Source organism: Caloenas nicobarica, chromosome 3 (genome assembly GCF_036013445.1).
Source record: "Caloenas nicobarica isolate bCalNic1 chromosome 3, bCalNic1.hap1, whole genome shotgun sequence".
Classification (NCBI taxonomy): domain Eukaryota; kingdom Metazoa; phylum Chordata; class Aves; order Columbiformes; family Columbidae; genus Caloenas; species Caloenas nicobarica.
This window is the reverse complement of record NC_088247.1, coordinates 40,548,742-40,563,484: the sequence shown is the minus strand read 5'-3', so window position 1 is coordinate 40,563,484 and position 14,743 is coordinate 40,548,742. Positions and strand designations below refer to the sequence as shown.

The 14,743-nt window shown below is 34.6% G+C and overlaps 1 long non-coding RNA gene across 2 annotated transcripts in view; it reads left to right on the top strand.

The window, feature by feature from the left end:
* LOC135987086 (uncharacterized) overlaps window positions 1-14,743 on the top strand; it is a 77,561-nt gene that overhangs the window by 44,708 nt on the left and 18,110 nt on the right. The window contains exons 5-6 of one of the 2 annotated variants that reach the window (XR_010605954.1): window positions 12,956-13,018; window positions 14,166-14,290. The exons of the other annotated variant lie outside the window; for it this stretch is intronic. This is a non-coding gene — a long non-coding RNA (uncharacterized LOC135987086). The remainder of the gene's footprint in view (window positions 1-12,955; window positions 13,019-14,165; window positions 14,291-14,743) is intronic. 2 annotated transcript variants of the gene reach the window in all.

Below are 14,743 nucleotides of genomic sequence, written 5' to 3'. Positions count from 1 at the left end.
AACTTAGATCTAAAAAAGGCACTTGCAAGTTAGGGCAAGTTAAAAAAAAAAAAAAAAGCAGCCATTTATTGGCCTGTCTTTTTTAGTAATCTCTTTGCTATTATTTCAGATACTTGGATTTTAATAGGAGCTTATTATTATTCTCTCATATCACAATTCACCTTTTTCTTGATCTTGCTGACAAGCTGTTACTGTTCAAACATGTGTTTGTGTGTGTGTGTGTGTTTGAAGGAGACACTATGCCATCACAGATTTGTGATCTAAATATGATGTGGAAATAAACAATATTACAAACTCCTCATGGTATTGAGAAGGAGTTTGCTAAGAATAATTAAACCTCTTGAACAGTCAGAAAACATATGAATCTAAATCAACACATTTGTTTTTCTTTTGCAAACTTATATTTAGAGTCTGGAAAGTTTTGTTTATGGAAAGCTGATTCTTTGGTTCCCATGTCAGTAGATGAAATTAATTAAATCAAATAAAAAAGAATTTTAAAAAGGATATATGCTCAATTATCATACCAAGTAACAACAAAAACTAGAGGACAGTTATAGGCAGAAAAGTAACCACTTAGAAACACACATGTGACCAGAGAACTAGAACTAATTTTGATACCAAAAAACATAGGAGCCAAAGACATCCATTTTGCCTAGCACAGAGAACTAATTGCAGTCTAAAATTTAGGTGTTCAGGTAAGTGCTGAAATACAGAGTTGACTAGGAAAATGTGACTATTAAAAGTCTCCAGAGGAATGTTGGCCATATCTATGTGGACACTGCTAGCTCCATCCCTGTCTAGTGATTGTATGATGTGACTTTTTGGACTGGACTAAGCAACTATGTTCCTGCAGTTTTAACAGGCTTGGATCATGGTTCTTGTAATTCAGTATCTGCTTAGAACACTGTTTCTAATATACTGTACATTTAGAGCCCAAAGTCCTACTCAGTGTTACCATATTCCAAGTATTAATACTTCACATCTATGAACATCTGTGTTTTGGGTTATTAATCCCCACAGTTATTTCCAGTCCACATTTCACATCTTAGTTTTTTGGATCTCCAGGTACAAATTAATATTGTTCATGCAGCCTGCCCTCATAATTTGAAAAGCAGGAATCACAGGTTTCTTTGAAGTTGTGTCTTCTTCGCCTTTTTTTACAAATCTTTTTCCTCATACAACTGCAGTATTTAATACTCATCTAATTTAGCATGATATGTTGCCATGTAATGTTTAGCCTCTATGAATATTTAAGAAACATAAAAGAGACTCACAGTGACATGGAGATGACTGACTAAACAAAGAACATCAAAGAAGCAGTTGATTTTGCTATTGTACTCAGTCTGCTTTCTTCTCAGCTAGGAAGATGATATGAAGTTGTAATACCTTCTCTCTTTTGCGTGTTCCTGACTTCCTTAGGCAGGAGGAGTATGGCTGTGAAACTCAGATCCTGACGATTAACTACTAATAGCATACACTTAATTTACTACATTTTTGTGTACATATGCACATGTAGGCACAGAGACACACAAATATGTATATTCCTGTATTTCAGAGAAGCTTGCCACCAGACATTAACATGAGTGAATAATAGGGAAATGGAAAAAGACTTGCAAACACTGTCAGAAAGGGAGGACTGATAGCACAATGATGTAAAATAGTAATTTAATCCATCCTTTTCCTACTCTGATTTTCTTGTCTTCAAGTTATTTAGCTGAGCTAAGACCAGTGACTTCTGGGCTAAGACCACTGACTTCTAACTTGAAGGGCTACATTATAATAAATATGCTTGCCTTTTTGGATTTCCCCAAGCCATTTAGAAGACAAGAGTTCTCCTTGTGAAGCAATTGAAAGAAAGTTTCTTGCTTTCGTTTCAATGTATGTGTGAGATAGAAGAGCAGATTGAAGTGGGCTATCATGTCAGAGATACACATGCAGAACTTGTGCTACTCATTTAAATCTAGCTGTTTCTTAAAATGATGAATAATAAGTGAAAATATGGTGAAGGTAGAAGGTTGGCAAGTGTACCCAAGGAAAGAAAATGTGATGGCAAAGTGAGAGGCAAAGTGGAAGTATTCCAGTATACAATGATACAAATGCATAAGTCAATCTTTTCTGAAAGGTATTACTGGTCTTGATTGCAATGCTGTATTTATTGGTTAGACTGTTCTTCATTTGCTTAAGTGCAAGTGAAACACCACAGTCACTATCCATCTAAACAAGGTCTCCATGAGATTTTCATACTGTCACTTTATAACTCTTGCAATAGAATCTATTTCAATAACAGTATTGCTTTTATTACTTGTCCAGGCATGTGACTCCTGTTATACTGAACATTAGTCAAATTAAGTGCCTTTTATTTAATATCTTATGTGTATTGGATTTTTTTTTTTGGCTTCTGGTGAGTTTTATAGCTTCTACAGATTGTCATAGTGTTCTACACATTAAACTTCATAGGAAAGGTAATCTATGACTCTATGATTCTAAGTGCCTAGAGTGACTCAATCAGCATTTTTTCTTAGTGATTTCCATCTGCTGAGGGAGGTTTTTAAACACCTGAATTATTTGAATGGTACTAAGAAGCACGAAGAACAATTAACCACACAGGGTTTTTTTTTTTTCTTTCAACTTCATTATTGTTATATTATCATTGACTTTTCTTGCCACATATCACCACTGCTGATTTGATATTACTATGTGTGACAAGATAGCTGAAGAAGGTATTATCTAATTTTTCTGTGAAACCTTTGGCTCTGCACAGAGGAAAATCTGAAGATTATCTTGGACTAACTTAGAAACCTGGAGAAACCGACTTATCTCCCTGAAAGATGAGGGGTCATTGGAAGATTTCAAACATGTTCTGTTCCATTCTAACAAAGATCAAGGCATCTGAGAAGACCCTCACACAAACTATTTTCTTCTGCTGCTGTACATTGTAGAATAAAAAATGACACCTTATCTCCTGCTTAAGGATATCAATACACTTAGTTTTGCAGTTTAAAAAGTATGGATGCCAATTTAATGCTGTGAAAAAAAACCCAGCATAAGCCACCTTAATATACTGCTACCATAACAAATACAGTAGTGTTGGAGTTCATAATAAATGTTAACCTAGAAGGGAAGAACTTCTGCCCTTCAAGAAAGTTGGATAGGATAATCCAAAAAGTCAAATTTTCAGAACCTGATGTAAGAGTCTGTCATAAAAAAATATCTATTTTCTGTCCTAACATGTCCTCTGCCTGATACTGCGAAATGTAAAGTGCACTAAATTCCCTAGCATACTGGAAGTATGTTGATTCTGCTAGGCAAAAAGGAGAGTACCAGTTTATGTGAAAGATTGTGTGAGATCTCATGAATTATATAATGAGCCATGCTAAATACTGACTTTACTGTATTTGAGTAATTTTAGCACCTGCTAGAATTTTCTTTCCTTCCCACAAATAAAATTAAATTGCTTCAGTCTTAGTATGTGTTTCTCAAGCATAAGTCAAACCCTAATAAACCTCTTGGTGACTTGTTTGCTCCCTTTCTAGCTTTCTTGCTTAATCTATGATCAACTCTTCAAAAATATTTCTTAAATGATATAACCTTGAAGAAATACTTAGCCTTTGTGCCCAGAAACAAGCACCCACATTTTGTATTATGACATTCTAATCTCTTAAATTACTGAATACGTGCAGCTCCCAGGTATTTAGTATGAATAATTCAATTTATATTTGCTGTCCTGTCATCATCATGACAAAGAGCAACCTACAGTATTCCATGGATGATGGGTAGCTATTAGGGAGTGGTAAATCTCATTAATTTATCTCATGAAATTATCTTCTACCGATGTGATAAAGCAAAACAAAATACCTGCTGTTTTCTTGTTTTGCTGTGTGGGGTTTTTGTTTGTTTGTTTTTTAAATTTCAAACAATATGCTAATTCTTTTACCTTTACCATGTCTGAAAAAGATTTTGAGCTACTTTAATTTTTTTACTATATTTATGAGTTAATTCTAGTTGAAAAAATGTAAAATTATGATCTCTTTTTCTCTATATTAGTTTCCAAGAATGTAAGTATTGCTGAGAACTCTTAGATTTTTTTATGCACCTGTGGTGTTCTAAACACTCTGGGAAGCAGCTCTTTTTGTGTATGTTGGTGAAAGTCTAAAGCTGTACCATACCAGTGTACCTTATAAACCTCCCCTTCACACCCCACTATCATCTAGTTTTATTCCCTAATAACGATCCCACTCTGTATCCTGTGGTCTGACCTCTCCTCTTTTCTGAACAGCATGCTTCATTCAGTGCTCAAGACTGAGTGTTGTGAATTCCCATGTTTACTCCATCTTGTCCAGTCTTTTACATTTTTTTTTTCTCCTATGAGATTTTTTTTATTGTAAAGCCATAAATTGGAACTCTATGCACACTTGATGAAAGTAAATACACTTTTACCTCAACTAGTTGTTCTTTAGACTATATGAAACAAAGTTTAGTGTTTGACATATTTTAGGAGAGCAATTTGTAGCTAAAATATACTCAAGAGACTCCAATTTAAATGACAAGATAACTGCTTATTAAATAATGCATCTATTTTAAGACCAGAAGATTAGGGATTTTTTTTTCCCCTCCACTTCTCTGGAAACTTAAAGTGGTAGTTTTCTCATTTCATAATTCACACTTTTTTTTTTTCCTCTGGAATCAAGATGAAAATAGCAACAATTTCTGGATTAAAAGCTCACCACTGCTTTAGTGAAAATTTTATTTCTTTGCTTGAGTAATTTCTCTGACCTCATTTCTATTCCATTTTTTATTTATGTGGAATAAGACATTCATTATTTCTCAATTTAAATGGCTTTTTATCCATGCAGGACAAATTAAAATGGAACTCTTAAGGGAATCATATCATCTTGATTACCATACTAAAATAGAGGCAGGTTCCATCACTATTGCTCACTGACCTGTGTCTACAAGTTCTTATTTCAAATTCCAGCTCTGTAAGTGACTTTGGGCTACTTAGTTAACCTCTGTGTACTTGGGTTTCTCTCTCTGAATATTTTTTTTTTTGAGATTTGCAAAAGATCTGGTTTGTTTTGTAAACACAGAACAACTTTAAACTATGTTTATTATTAAAATCATACAATCTGAAGATCTCATGTTACTATTTCTTGAACTATTGTAATTTTTCATAAAAAGTGAATGAAAGGCACAAACGATTGTAAGAGTTCTACCTTTAGGATGCAGGTTCAGAAAGATTTTGAAGGTTATAATGAGTACTGGGGTTCCCTTGGGTCTTTTTCATCCTTGGCATCATGGTCTATGGCAACCAGTCTGTGTCACTGAGCAAAGGTGTGAGGAAAGAGCAAAAGTGGAAAACCAGACAAAAATCCCAGCCAACCCAGGAGATTAATGTGAAGAATATCCTTGTCTATTCCAGTCACAGTTTTACTTCTTTCTAGCTGCTGTTATGTACTTTTTATTTTACTTCAAACACTGTATTATATTTTACTCAGCATTTAAGCCTATTGCTATTTGTAACGGATCACACATGTCATAAATGAATGTCATTTGCCCAGGGAGAGCTACGTTTTCCCCTTTGAAAAGGGTTTGGCTAGTGGTTTTCTAGACTGGCATCAAGAAATACCCTTGCCTAGACATGAAACACAAAGATTGGGGTGAAGAGAAATAAAGGATCAGAGACATAAAGTAAGTTTCCAGTGACTACAAATAGATGTTACTCTGTTACTTAGTATGCATTATTTTTTTAGTTACCTACTACTTGCTATTAAATCCAACCCCAGAATTTTGAATGGGATGCTTTTCAGGTTCCAGTGCATTTCATCACTGATGGGATTTGAGAAGGAGGGCAATAGGAAGGGAGTAGAAGAGGATGCTGCAGTACAGAAACCTTACTGAATGGGCTGAATACACAGTATGACTGAGTGAGATCAACGATTCACGTCTGCAGAATGAAGGAAACTTTACTTCCTGCTTATCTTTTGATATTTTCTTCCCTTGCTGTCTACTGTGGATTCACTATACTTTCTCTGCTTCCTCAGTTACTTCTCCCTCGTGTCACCGATCCATTTGAATCACACCTTCCTCCAGTATGCTGCTTCCAAGGGTCACAAAATAAATCGATTTAATTAAACAATTTTTGCTGGATTACTTTTCTTCAGCTTTAACCAGCTCAATTCACTATGAGATGATGAGTAAACCAGACTCAGCTCAATGGAAGTAATGGGACCATCCCTTTTTGTCAGGTATTGATCTGGTCCATGATGCATAAGGATACTTATCCTTATGTACTCTGAATTGGCTACTGGATCAGGGCCTAGAGACAGCCCTCTCTCAGACTCTGTGAAAGATGTAGCCAAAACAGAGGCCTGTACACCAAGAAATGGTATGTATCTATCACATCATAAATAATATCAGCTTGTATTGATCATTATATTAATAAGTTTATCTTGCCTTGAACCCAAATATAAGCATATCCAAATATGTAACTAAAAGGAGTAGAGAAGCATTTTGTAGGTCTGGGATGGAACAGCAAGATGGAACATAAGCATGTGGGGTATGTGACCACGAAGGTGGTCAGAACAAGATATGAGTAAGAGGATGCAAATAGACAGGACCTCCTGCCAAATGCTCAGGACATGGGCAAAAGAAAAAAATAACAGATAAGCACTATCATGAGCAAATGAGACCTTCTCTGTTGGGAAGGAGGCAATAGCATAAAAGCAACAAGTATAACCAAAGAAAAACAAATAAGAGAGAGGGCAACCTACTTCAGTTATAACAGAAAAACCTCAACCTCAGTGACTAAAGATCATAAAGGGTAGTTCCTATCTGCACTGACTATATAGAATCAATCCAGTGGTATTGTATACCCATGACTAATTTAGTACATAAATGTAAAGACTAGGAGTTTTGTATATGTAGAGAGAATCATTGATAACCGTAAGGGTTTATCATTAGCACAGTGCATGCTGTTAATGAATAAAATTATTGAAGTTTTATTCCAAAGTTAATTCTCTGTTTGATGGATCAGTTTTCTTAACACTCCCATCACAGCAATCTCCAGTTGCCTAATACTTATACATATATATACACACACACACACATATATGCATATTTACAAATGTCCTGTTCCAACAAAGGAATCTACAGATGCTTAATTATAAATATCTCAAGTTAATAATGTGATTTTTCTCTTACTCTTTCAACTACAGAGACATTCTGAGCAAATGCTCATTTAACTTCTTTTTTCACTTCCCTGTTTGGAATTTCAGCTTATTCCTCCTTAGTTTACTGAATTATTTTGATTTAGTGATACAAAGACTACACGTATTCCAACCTTTACTTAACTATGTGAGTCATTAGAGTGAGAGCTGGTTGAATGTCTCAGAAGATGTACAACTATTGATTGTGTATGTGTGCCTGTGCTTAATTTTCTAAAAATATGAGCATCAGGGGAATTGTGAGCAACATAGTCACCTTTTATCTCTTTGTTTATTTGTTATTTGTGAAGATATATATGTGTTCTTTGGCCATTAAGTTTTCATTCCATTCTTTAATACAACGGAGGATATAACTCATTAATCATATGCCAGGCTGGGGAACTATAGTTATATCTCTGAAGTTTCAGAGTAGTAAGAAGAAAATATTATCTTTAATATAGAAACAAATTGTCAGTCAATGAAAAGCTATCTCCATTGTTTTCCATTAAATATCACTCTCTGCTTTTGGTTTAGAAACTGATCTGATAGTTGCTGTTTCTATAGAAAACTAAAATAATACAATTGTTACAGTATTTAATATGTGAAACATCTACTTTGTAGCTAAAATTTACAATGTGCAAATAAGAATGCTTATTATCTATTTAATTCAAACTATGACTGGTCTTGTATTAGAAGGTAGAAATATAAGAACATTATGTGTATAAACTGAACATAAGGTAATGTTTTTAACATTTTGAATATGATTATGCATAATTAAGTATGGTGAAATATAGAAAGTAGAGATTACCTTGCAAAACCTGTATCTCAGAGTGATCAAAATTTCTAAGTAGAGATAAATTTTTGTGCCAAGTAGATTTTTGCTTTCCTAAAGCTTAGTATAACCATGTTGAAGTCAGATTTGTATGGTAATACATGTACATTTGAACCAGGGAGTGACATGCAGAATTCCCCATAATGATACATATTGATAATAATTGAGATTGAGCTGGCTTGGGCTGAGGTACGTTTAATATTCTTTGTAGTAGCTGGTATGGTACTGTGTCAAATCAGTCCTTCAAGTTGTAGGCTGCTACCCCCATTTCACTCTAGAAAGACCAGCAGCACCATAAGGAAGAGCAATTTTCTAAAGATCTGAAGCAAAAGGAGCAGGTGGCTTTAAAAGCATCAGTAATGGTCAATAAAAGGAGTTGATTCAAGAGAATCTTCCCAAGGGAAGAAAATATAAACTGATTGGCATAAAGCAAATGAGAGTGTAATCAGAGACATCTGCATAATGGAATTTCCTTTCCTTGCTGAATTACAGAGATTTTTCACAAGCATAAGATTTTCTTTTTCTATCAACTCCTTCTGGTTCACAGCTAATACTTAGAAGACAGGAGTTTTTGCTTATTATTTTTTTAGGGAGTAGTGAATTCCAGAATCCTGTCTTTTTTTTAATATAATTTCTTTATTGAAAGAAAATAAATTAATATGATTATACAACACACAACAACTAAACCCACACACACATACACACACACACAAGTTTTCTTATGTGCTGTGCAACTCTTTCTTGGTATGACCAGTCAGATACTGTCTTGAAAAAGTTGCTACACAGTATTTCCAAAATACATGGTATTTTTTATTATGTGTAGAAAAAACAGTCTGAAAGCTCAATTTCATAGAAAGCTCAAACAGCAATATGGCAAACAAACACATTAAAATGCCTAATGATCAAAGGAAAACTAAATTACTCTAGAGAACAGCATATAATTACACCAAGAAAATATGTATCAAGTTTTATCTCATGATTTTGATCCCATTAATCTATGAAATCTTGCATTTTATCCTGTTCTGAAAGTTTTTCTAGAGCTCGTCCTCTCTCCTTGTCTCAAGATTGATTTCTAGCTCTTTCCACATTGCTCCTTTCACTGCTTAGTTCCATATTTTGACCTGCCTATTTGGAATTGTATTTATTAATTGCAATTCTTTACTTTTTATATTTTAGCTCCATGTACACTACTGTCCTGAGTTGTTTATGGCTGTCATTTATTTCTTTATTTTTCTGACTATAGATGCAGCCATTGTATTCCCAAGAAGCAACCTAGTAGCTCCACACGCCAACTCTGTTCTCTTATGTATATGGGCCATACTTGTTACATTTCCTTGAACCATAGCATAACAATCCTAAAATTTTAAGAGCTATAATAAATGCATAAAGGTGCCTGAGACTCAGTGACAATATGCCTTTCTTATGTATTCTGCCACCCTGTCAAATCTGCATTGCTAATTGACGGGCACAGGTAGAACAACATTAAGGAAAATTTATAAACCCTTAATAAGACTTACAAAACACAGTGTGCAGAATATGGAGACATTTACTCCACATAAAGTGTAGATGGGAAACGAAACCCTGTCTACCTTTCTCAATGAAATAATTACCCACCTCGAGGCTGGGACTGTTCTTTCTACTGTGATCTCACTGCGATTAATACATTGTTGGAGATAAAAATGTCAGCTGTTCTTGTTTTCTGATCACGTACTTAATACTCTAGCAACAAACACAGATGAAATCCTAGAGGCAGAAATTCAAGCATTGCGATTTCTGATTTGACATGGTTACTTAGATTGTTCACTATCTTATAGGCACGTGTTTAAGGGCACACAAAGTTGTATATCTCAATCTGTTTAATAGAAACAGTATCCTATTTTTTATATATAATAGGTCTGCTCTCTGTGCCTTCCATATGAATAAGCTCAACTGCCCAGTTTTAGTAACACATTTAACCAAAATTTTTGCCACTGATATTTAAATAGTTTTCACAATGTGAAAGAGCATTCGAAGAAGAATTTGAGATATTAGGGAGCTTTCTACAGAACATGTCAGACACTCCCATAAATTCAAATCTCCTATTCCCAAACTATGAATATCCTAGGGATTCTGTTAGCATTATGTTATTGTTTAGGTGTTCTACATAAGGATTAATTTGGTGAGCATGCTTGAGAACAGTTGCTACTTTCAATATAGATAAGAAAGGGCTTAAAACCATAAATGCTCCCTGGCAGTTAAGAACCTGACATTTATGAAGAGCAGTAGGGATGTTGTTAGCATGAACTCACATGTCCACATAGTCTGGGTGCCAGCTCACTGAAACCACTGTGAACTGAGTTTTTAAATTTCTATACCAAAGGCTGCAGTCAGGCAACAAATTTCCTCAGAGGGCCTAGTCTTGAAATGGTAAGCTCTTTATTTATTAAAGTGTTCACAAAATTATAAAATCTTCTAAACCATATAGATATGGTTTGTGATTTTAAATTTCCTTAGAGCTGCTATTTATTTATTACCATTTCTTACCAGTTATTGATTTATTACCATTTTTTAATGTGTGCAGTTTTAAAATTCTGTTAATTTGTCTTCTAGAAATTCAATTTTCTCAAAGATTCTACTCTCTCCAGCTGCTGGTATTTTTTACCTAAAGCATGTATTTAGCTTCTTCTTTTTTTTTTTTCTTGAGTGTTTAAAATAGTGTCTTAGTATGAGGAAAATGGAACTATATCCACTTCTCTAATAATAATTTCCTGTCTTGAGCAAAACTGCTGCATGGCCTAGTTTCTCCATGTGTTAATTATAATAGTATTCATCGCTCATTTCTTAAAAGCTTTAATTTCCTAGTGTTTCTAGAAAATAATTTTCAAAAACTAGTATAAAGGTTCAAAATAGTTTGGATTAGTATTATCAAATGCAAAGACTAATAATGGATGTGACTAAGAAATTATTCTCCCTCTTTTATTCTTTTATCAAGGTAGTGAGCCTGGACCTATATTATTGAGCATGACCTCTGCCAAATCTTATTCTCTGCAATTATATGTGAACCCTGTTACATACTGTTATTAATGAACTTGAAAATGTAGCATTTTTTTTCTTTTGTGAAAAATATCCAATTTTAAAGGTAAATTTATAAACCAAAAAAACTGAAATACAGATTTTTATGATAATTTTGGCCTCCAGCCAGACCAACATGATTGATCACCAATTATCTGCTTACCTTGCTTTACAGTCTAACTGAATAGTTTCCTTGTTACTTGCTTCTCATCAGTGTTTTCTTATTCTTTTCTTTGATTCCACAACCTCTTGATACTGAAGAAAGTCTGTCACTTTGAAGTGCATCCTGATGAAACCTCTCAAAGTGTACTTGAGTACATTGGAAAGGGATGCTTTTGTATGAGAACCCTTTGTAACTCTATATTGGTAGACAATGTGCCCGTGGATAGAAGCAAACACTTAAATAATTTTATTGTAACTTTACCAAAATGATGGGGTGTGATTTCAATTATTCAGCCCCTGTAACCTCCCACCAACTGTTACTATCTAACTATATACTATACCAAGATTTACTGATTGCACCCATTGGAATGAATCTCACATTAGTAAGGAAATTATTGCAGCATCATGAGCTATGCCAAGTGCTGAAATGAATCAAAGAAAGTGGACAGAACACACTGATCATGGTCCACCATGATACAAAAGAAACACGCAGTATACTCAAAAGACTTAAAAAAGATGGAGAGCACTGCTGGTAGGAAACCCTTTTTGGGTGGTCACCCACAGCAACTGGAATATAGAACCACATGTTGCATCCTGTAGTAGTTTTAGTAGGTTTAGCCTTACTGTATCTCTTACTAATGATCATTTTGTGTATAAAACTTAGGAAGATGATCACATGTTTCAAAAATCTTCATAAGCTTTGCTTCACATATTAGCAGGGATGCTTAACAAAAATGATGGGAGGACTGCTAGAGAATCAAAAATGATGGGAGGACTGCTAGAGAATAAACTGCCTTATCTTATTGAATTATTGGTCATACTGCTTTTTGTAGAACTTGTTCAGAAACAGTTAATATAGAATTCACTTAGCATAAGTAAGTTTGTTTAGCTTAACTTGTGCAAACTGTGAACCTTTGGAACTTTCTGCTTCGTAAAGTGAAAAAAAAAGCCTAAGAACCTTCAAGCTAGAAGATAAGGGAATCTATGTCCCTGGACATAAGTAGAGGAACAGAACTGTACCGAACAGAAGACAAAACAGAAAAATGTTTTGGCTGTTGTCAAGAACTTATTTTCTTCAGCCACGGGTACAAAATAGCAATTGAAGGTCAGAGCTTCAACTGACAGCCTGCCTGATGAAAATGGAGAGATTCAATGTAGAACAGGAAGACCTCAGACTCTAATTTTGTGATTGGCCTGAAGCGATGCACTGGGAGTGGCGGCTTAGATTGTGGGGGTATAATTGTCTAAGTTTTTCCCTGCTGAGGGTCCCTCTTCAGAAGGTACCCAGCTCAAGCTTTTCTACACTGTACCTTGCAAATCAATTATTTATTTTTGAAGAATTTCTGGAATCCATGGCTGAGTCTCTGCTATGGGAAACTCAGGGAAAAGAACTTCCCTAACACTGGTGCCAATCACGAAAAACAATTTAAGGACTCTTTTTGTCTCAGAAATGTAATGGTTTTAAGTCCCTCTGATGATTTTATTCTTTTAACCTAAAAAAGTATCTATAGTGGTAATGTTTCTAACATTTTCTGCCACCAAACGGTATGTATAGGCTTTTGTCTCAGTTTCCTCAGTTAACATGTAAGCTACCGCTTTAGGCTGCCTGTAAGGTTTGTATTAACAAGTCTAAATACAGCAAACACTGTGATGTGAATATAATTTGTTTTAATTATACACATCAAATAATTCTATCTTTGTCTTTCAGAAGAAAATATGTTAAGAAGCTTCTACCCTTTCTTCTCTGTTTCTCTGTTGAAGGTTGTCAGAGGTATAGTTGATTCATGTTTTAGAGATGTCCTTGGTGTTATCACTTGTAAAACATCAGGATTAAACAGTGTTCTAATTCCATTATTCTATTGTCATTAAATAAGCATTTTCTGGAATCCCTTCATGTTAGGGAAGGGAAGGGAAGGGAAGGGAAGGGAAGGGAGCATTTTAAAAGTTTCTGAATTACGTCTTAAGACGTGCTGACTTCTTTCCATAGATGGGGCGGAGAGCCAATATGAAGATAAAGAGAGATATTTTTTGATTCGTACTAACTGGCAGTGACATTAGTTTAACCAAAATGCCTTTAAGTAGAGGCAATGTTCTCATCTTCCAATTTATCACGTTCAAAATTAGTTCAAAAACTCCAATATGACAAAAGAGTTCAAAGATGACAGATGTGTCCATCTAAGTATTTCCTCAACAATCCTTCCTTTGGTTTAACATGTTCCTAGTTTCCTCAGATTGCTAGTGTCACTAAGAAGAAAGGCCTTCCTAGGTTAAGAACAACTCTGTTCTTAATACACTGGCACATCTGACTAACAGTAGAAATGTCGTATTTTAAACTACATAGTATCTACAGAGGACTAAAAAGTTAAAATTATTTCTCAAAGGAAATATAAATGCTACAGAAGATTACATGTTAATATTTCTCTGCATATAACATTTTGGTCCTGAATCAAATACATACAAAGCAGGTCTTGCAGCTTTGAAGTAATTTCTATGGGTTTTAAGGTATGATGGTGTAAGGCATGAATGGCATAAAATATCCCTACTCTAAGAATAAGGCCCTGTTTTTCATAATTAAAGAGTATTTTATTCAAGCCATATCGAATCTCTATTATTTAATTCATGCATATCCTTTTCTGGTGCAGGTCATTTCTCATTATAGTCATCTGTCTTTTTATAATCCCTTTGTGTGAGAAATTAGAAAATAGTGTAGTATGTATATATCCTGTTGTTATCCTAATTTCAACTTCTTCCCTACCTAGCAAATCCAGAGCAAAAAACAATTGAACCATGAGAATTTTCAGGTAGTTTAATATCTCTAATTGTATGTGACGTTTCCATGCACATTCCCAAAAGATTAAAACCTCTTTGATTCTCGAGATGATGTTCTGATGTTTTTCTTTATGGGCTTTCATCCTAAGAGAACAAGACACCTTTTGGGAATTTGGTATCCGGGATATTACCATACTTCATATTTGGAAAGCAACATGCAACATCAGCAACGCATAGAATCTGTTTGCTTAGGACCATGTTCAGGAATGGCAAGGTAAACTAGTTTAATAATCTTTTCTCATCATGTCACCACATCTACAGCAGTTATTTCAAATGGGATTCATCTGGCCAAATTTTATTTTATCCCATAGAAAGCCCGTAATTCTTATCTACTTAACAGTTTCTAATTCCATGTTTAATTGATTGCCTATCAACTCCATTTACCTGAAAATTTTAGACAATGAACTCTGTTATACATAGGTGACTTGTATAGTTTATAAATCCTGTGCAAATTATGTCAAAGATGACTTGATACCAAAACTGGATTCTCAAAAGCAAGCTCAGGACTACCAGGTTTTATAATAGAGAGACAGACCTAAATAAACACAGTCAGTCATCCTAATTTTTGGCCTAAGCTGGTGACATGCTTTCACGCACAAAGGTTTTCCTAGCAGGGTTCATTATTAATGAATATAAGAGCTATGACAATCTATTTTTCAAGAGCTAT